This window comes from Danio rerio, chromosome 24 (genome assembly GCF_049306965.1).
Source record: "Danio rerio strain Tuebingen ecotype United States chromosome 24, GRCz12tu, whole genome shotgun sequence".
NCBI lineage: Eukaryota > Metazoa > Chordata > Actinopteri > Cypriniformes > Danionidae > Danio > Danio rerio.
The window spans coordinates 31,638,959-31,646,202 of record NC_133199.1 but is presented as its reverse complement, the minus strand read 5'-3'; the positions used below and the strand labels follow the sequence as shown (position 1 = coordinate 31,646,202).

The 7,244-nt window shown below is 34.4% G+C and overlaps 1 long non-coding RNA gene across 1 annotated transcript; it reads left to right on the top strand.

Annotated features, from left to right (window-relative positions):
- The first annotated feature begins 2,000 nt into the window (after positions 1 to 2,000).
- On the top strand, positions 2,001 to 6,836 carry LOC141380792 (uncharacterized). Its single transcript, XR_012399620.1, has 4 exons — positions 2,001 to 2,802; positions 4,313 to 4,433; positions 4,531 to 4,612; positions 4,754 to 6,836. It is a non-coding gene; the product is annotated as an uncharacterized lncRNA (long non-coding RNA).
- Positions 6,837 to 7,244: the final 408 nt, after the last annotated feature.

Genomic DNA, 7,244 nt, shown 5'->3' with positions numbered 1-7,244 from the left:
TTGTGTTAGTTACATTCAGCTAAAACTGTTGCTTAATACATGAATTGACAAACATGTATTAACAAGTAATTAAGGTAGCCATTATTCACTCATGTGACTCATGTTGTAGTTAAAATTAGTTCATGATTAGCTCAACGTTTAGTTTACATGTTAGTACATTATTATTTGTGTACTATTATTGTAAAGTGTTACCAAATAATCATCTCAGTCTTTGCAAGAAAAACAGGATCTTGCCTTATTACTTTGTGCCAAAAGCATGGGAGAATTGTCAAACAAACAGAAAATCACATTTATCAATGCAGAATCACAGACGATTTTAGTTATGTATGATATTATGAAAACAATGTGCAACAATGAAAACAACCCTCTGAATGTGCTCCAGCTTTGAGCCTAATATTTTACTGCATGAAAAACAGTCTTGTTTCGCTGATGAATAAAGCCACATGAGCTTAGGAGAACTTCAGCAAAAAAAAAAAAAAAAACTCTGCAACACAACACAGTCTGCAGCTTCACCAAGAAATGCCACTTGACTTGTTGATGCTGAAAGCTGTACATCAGTTCTCAAGGCCTGAGCTGATCTCAGATCATCAGGAACATAGAGATGTTTGCTGGATTCAGATAAGTCCATATTTCAACTTGTTTCTGAGAAAAAAAGACAATCAGGTTTCAAACTCAAAGTTCAGACAGTCCATCTAGAGTTTTAACGACTGTCATGGATCAGGGAATGGCAGAGCAAATGGCATGGGTGTCAAGTATGGATTTAGTCATATTCGAAATTAGTCCTCTGATTTTATCCCATCCAAGTCCACACACTTGAGTGAGAGCGCAAACACACACTCACACTATGAACATACACCCAGCATTGGGAAGCAGTGGGCAGCTATTGCTTCCAGTGCCTGGGGACTATTAGGGGTTAGGTACCTTGCTCAAGGGCAGCTCAGATGGGTACTGAAGATGGCAACCTAGGCTCATTCTGAAAACATACCCCTATATACATTTCTGGAGAGCACCATATGTCACAGGAGGTACAATTTTTGGCAGTTTTTGTTTTCATGAATCCACCAGAGGCCGTTATGTACACTTTTTGAGATCTCAAATTTCTCTCGCGAGTGCCATTCGCATCCACTTAGTGTTTTGAAAAGCAATCCAAAAAATTAAAAGCCTTCACCTGATTTTTACCACATTTTCAGATTTAACCACCTTCTCACCTTGTTATTTACTTGATTATTTTCCATTTCGACTTCTGTTTTTGTCTTACCAGCTTTTTGGAACCTTTTTTCGCTGGACTGTAACCACATTGTCATGGTCAACTCTGCTCTGCTTCTCATGTCCGTCGACATACCCAGCAAGCTACTGGACAAACTTGTAACAACAAAAAAGCCATCCATACGGAGATAAGCGGTCAGCTGGTATGCGTTAAAAGGAATGGCGTCATAAAACCCCCTAATGTTCGTTTTAATGAAGAAATGCAGCCATAAGTAGCTCTGGCTACGCGCAGTAATTCATGATCTCAAGAAATGTACAGTATATAGGGCTACGTTTTCAGAATAAGTCTATGTTTTAAGCCACACATTAAGCCACAGCTGCCCCCTTGGTAAACTCAGGGGAGAGCGCAAACACACTACTCCATGACCAGAAATTATGAAGTCGAGTTTACTAGATTTAGGGAATTTGCAGCTATCAGCATGAGCAAAATGTAAAGTGTATTAACTTCAAAATAAAAAATTTAATAATACCATTCATTCATTCATTCATTTATATTCAACCGCTTTCTTGGGGCCAGGACACGGAGGTAGCAGTCTTAGGAGAGAACCCCAGACTTCCCTCTCCACAGACACTTCCCTCAGCTCCTCCAAGAGGATCCCGAGGTGTTCCCAGGCCAGCCAAGAGACATAGTCCCTCCAGCGTGTCCTGGCTCTTCCAGAGGCCTCCTCCCGGTGAGACATGCCTGGAACACACCTAGAGCCACCTTAGCTGACTTCTCTCGATGTGGAGGAGCAGCAGCTATACTCTGAGCTCTTCCCGGGTGACAGAGCTCCTCACCCTATCTATAATGGTGCACCCTGCCACCCTGCGAAGGAAACTCATTTGTTGCTTGTATCCGAGATCTTGTCCTTTCAGTCATGATCCAAAGCTCATGACCATAGGTGAGACAAGGAATGTAGACTGAATGGCAAATCGAGAGCTTTGCCTTTCGGCTCAGCTCCTTCTTCACAACAACGGACCCGTACATTGACCACATTACTGCTGGCACTGCACCGATCGGCCTGTCAATCTCACGTTCCATTCTTTCCTCACTCGTGACTAAAACCCCAAGATACCTCATTCTTGTACAAATAGGAACAGTGACACAGCATCAGATCGTGATGATCAATTGTCCCGATATGCAGTCATTTATCTGACACTCCTCTTACATGTCCTTATTTGAGACTTATCTAATGCAAAATTTCAAGGAATCCCAGCATGATGATCTTCTGAAATCACTGCTGTCATCTTTCATTAGATTTTTAGCTCAGATAACTGTATATGCTCATCTTCAAGAAGTCAATCTGTCATGTGTGTTATGTCACAGAATGATTAACAATGGTGTCAGTTATTCCACTTGCTTTATTCATAAGAAGCAACAAAGTATGAACAAAGACTACACTTCCCTTTTTCCTAAGCACATAAAACACCACAGCGGCTGAGGAGCAGCAGATTATTTGTCAAATCTTACAGCAATCATGCGTCTGTCTTCAGCATCTCATCAACTGATCCTTTTGTCCTGTTTGCTTTTGCTCCTGTCTGCTGTTACATCAAGATGTGAGTATTCTTTTACTGCTCTGCATACTGCAAATTCACGTGGACACTCAATACAAGAATATTATGGCAATTTAGAGAAAGCTTATTTTTTATCAAATTCAAAGAAAAAGTTAATTAGGTTTTTTTTTTACTAAACATAAACCTCCCTCAACGTGCTTAAAAAACATGCTTAAAACTAAAAAGGACAGTTATGAAGAATCTTAAAGAAATGTATATAACTGCAACGTACAGTTTTCAGAAAAACAATATCATACTGAAGAAGCCCATCCATTCTGGGCAATATCATTTAATGGAACTGCTGTTCATTTATGGACACTTTACAACAGTAAACTGCTGATTTTTTAAGAAATTACAGCAACTCGTGCCTTGTTACAAAACTGTTACAAAAATAATTAAAATCAATTTCACAGTATGAATATGCTTAAGTTACAATAAAATTCTGGTGTCTGTGCTATCATTATGGAGCCAAATCTTAGAAATAATACATTTACAAAATAAAATTCCAATTTGTTCCAATTGTGAATTCATAAGTAAAAAATAATAAATATTTTCGCCAAATGAATTTGATTTGTGTATTTTTGAATCGTGTTTTGAACTTACAAATTTAATTTGTGCATTTTTTAATCATGTCTTGAATTTACGATTTTAATTTGTGGATTCTTAAATCCTGTTTTAAACTTACGAATTGAATTTGTGTATTTTTGAATTGTGTTTTGAACTTACGAATTTAATTTGTGTATTCTTGAATCGTGTTTTAAACTCACGAATTGAATTTGTCTATTTTTGAATCGTTTTTTTTAAATTCCATTTTTAAAATATAAATTATGTTGTGGATGTATAAATTTTATTTTGTAAATGGATTATTTTTGAGAGTGATCTGGCTTCATATACTACTACTATAACGTTTTTTACAAAAAAAATTATTTACACACTAAAATCAAATCCTCCTTTCTTAAATATTTCAGTTAAATCAAATGAACTTTTCTTGTCGTCTCAACTTAAATCAGTCAAACTGATTAAAAAAATTATGTTAAACTTTGTAAAGCTAAAGAAATGTATTTGATACGTGATTAACTCATTAAATTAATATCATTTGTTGTAAAGATTTTTTGTCATATAATGTTTTACAGTGGAGTGTTTTCTGTAATACACTGCAAAAAAAAAGCTGGGTTCCACACAATCGATTTGTGTTGGGACAACACTAAGGAATTACGTTAGTATGTTTACAAAGTTGGGTGGATTGAACATAGAACAATGAAGTTATGCCTTTAAGAACTCAAGTGTTGTTTCAGCTCATTTTAAATAAGTATAGTTTAAGTAGTTTGAACAAACAGCAAACATTATTGTTTGAGTGTATATTCTCTCATATGTCTAAAAATATGATGCAGTTTTGATCCCAAAGTAATCACGTCATTTTAAGCCTTTTTACATGTTTTAGGCCTTCACTTTTCTGTATGAAACTGAAATCAAAATAGTTTTTAATGTTGTTTTTTTTCTGTCTATTTTGCAGTGGCATTCCATAACCCTAAACCATCAACATGCTGTGAAAAGCATGAAACAAATCTACCAAAAATCCAATTAAAGAAATGCTTAATTCTTCCAGCTACAGACAAATGTCTTGAGTCTGTATTGTAAGTCAGTTCAGCCACATTCAAAGCAATCATCTTCTTTATCAAAGAGCATGTTGTTGTGTGTGGTCTAAATGCATTTCTCTCTTTCATCTTATAGGTTCGTTGATATAAGGAATAGGAGGCACTGCTTCAGTACTACCGCGCCATGGATCAATGAAAGGATAGCCATTTTTGAAAAGGTTTTCACATGTTATATTTTAAAAATAACTGTGGTGTGCAGTAATAATACTTATAATGTATTTATATAAACACTGTGTGTTGTATCTTGACATACATATCCATTAGAAAGTCCTAACGAGATGTTTTATCTATTTTAATAGAAGCATGGAAAGTGTGAAAAAAGGTACTAAACCAGACCTAAACATCTGTGAACTTCACCAAGAACTTGATCTTCAGCAGCCATTTTCCCACATCCAGGGCAAATAATCCTGCTTTAAATCGTAAACATGATTTTTCTATATGCTGGACGACTAATAACTAATTGCAGAAATGATCTGCAGTTTGTTTTCAGCTTAGCTGTTGCGTAATCTTGACTCAGCTCAACATAGCTCTTATGAAATCTTAGCCATTCCTTTTTATTTATGTTTGAAACGTTGGTCCTTGTTTTATTTATATAACTTATATAACCTAATTTATGCACTTTTTATCTTTTTAAACTGTGATGTGTTGTGTAGTTACTGTAATATATTTTATTTGAAAATAATTTAACAGAATAGTATATTTATTTTCCTAACTTATTTAATATTTCTTTTTTCTCTAAATTATAACCATTAAACTGTTTAAAGTTTGTTGGATGCATATTTACAGTGTGTAAGCAAAGAGACTCTTTAATAAAAACTTCACTAAATAACTAATATTGGCATTTAATGCATTGTGTTTAAGCAGAATTTTCACATAATGCAGTTAATGTGAACTTGTTTCTGGCTACCCTGTACAATGAAAAGATGTTATAAAGCCTCAAACTCACTTGAGCTATTATTGTCGACTGGAGACAAAAATAGTTCCTCTAGACTGGAAGATTTTGCAACTATTTCTAATTTTGTATTGCCTTGTTCCATATATGCAAAGGAGAAGGAGGATGCGAGAAGTAACATTTGCAGACAGGCCTTTAAAAAACACAGTATTTTAAACAGTATTAAGACTTTAGTAAGACTATGGTAAGAGGGGTTTAATGTAAATCACAGATGTAACATACATGAGAAATTATGTTAATGGCAGTTGCACTATGGATGAAATCTAGTTTTAATGGCAATACTACTTTTGAATAGATATGAATACAGGGAACAGTGTATTAGCGAGCACCACCATGTTCTATTGTGAGTGAAAGAAGAAAAGGACAGTAAATCACAGATGTAACATACTGTGTGTCCACAAATGCCTCTAATCAAGCCTGAGAAAGAATTCTAACAAACAAATATTAAATAGTAAATATTACTTCGAAAATTTATTAATACATTTTAAGCTTAAATAAGCTTAAAAGGCAAAAAGTAAAGGAGTTAGGACTTTGAAACGTAATATCTGCTATAACATCTTATGTGATAAATATTGATCTTTCTACAAATGCCACCAAGACACATGCCCAGTCCAGACTGTTACTATTATTAGTAGTATTTCATGATGTTGATAAAAATTTTCATAAGTTGAAAAAAATTATAAAATTTAAGCATAATGTTTTCCATTTCGGCTCTGGTCAACAGCTTATAAAAACACTTAAATATTCACAGACATATGTTAAAATCCATGTGCTGCCAGAAAGTAACAAACTGTGGGCACAGGTGCAGTTAATAAAGCCCTTGAGGCAGTCCTGATTGGCCAGAGGTTGAATGAGAGGAGATTACCATTGGAGCAGGTGTGTGACACTGAGTTTGCTGTTTAGGAACAAAACTTCTCAACAGCCGCCCCCAAATTTGTAATGCAAATTTGACCGTTTAAGGGAAATCAGGCAAGGCTGTGAGAGGAACCAGGCGGGCAATGGGCCTTGTGTAGTTTTTAGATTTACCTTACAGTTTAGTAACTGTACATCACACAAGCTAATTGAATCATTTGCATGTTGAAATGCAAGTAAAATAGTTTTTCTTGAGTTTTAATTAAATAGTATTACGAGGCATTGTAAGCATAATGTTTTCAGTTTCGGCTCTGGTCAACAGCTTATAAGACCACTTAAATATTCACAGACAAATGTTAAAATTTCAAATATGTCAAATTTGTTATGAATTAGTGTATATTTATATTCAACTTATTCTCTTTTTTAATAGTATTCTACATTTATTGCATTATATTTCAATGTACATCGAATTTTACAACAGTCACGTTATTTAGTAATGTTTGCTTAAAGGGGTGTTCATAAGCCTGTTGTGAAATCATTATAATCATGACACATCAAATATAAATGAGACAACTGTCATTAAGTGCAATTTGTTCAATTATGTTATTCCATTGCTTGAGATATCCTTGTTATGCCAACGTGACATTATCAAGACAACATAACTTATCATAAATACTGTATGTCTTAAACATGATTGACATGAGGCCATTATAATTATGTCATGAATTATGACATAAAAATATAGACTATGACATAGTGTCATTAATATTGAATTACAGTAGTACAAATTAATTCAGTTATTAAAATTTCATTGAACATTAATGGCATTGTTATTAAATTATTTGACAGAGTATTGACACTTTAACTGAGAAATCTTAATGACAAAAGTGACTACTAATATTAATTACACAATTGCAATGACACCATGGCAATCATGTTTATGACAGATTGTTACGGCTGTTGCTTTTTTTCTCTTTATTGCCTGT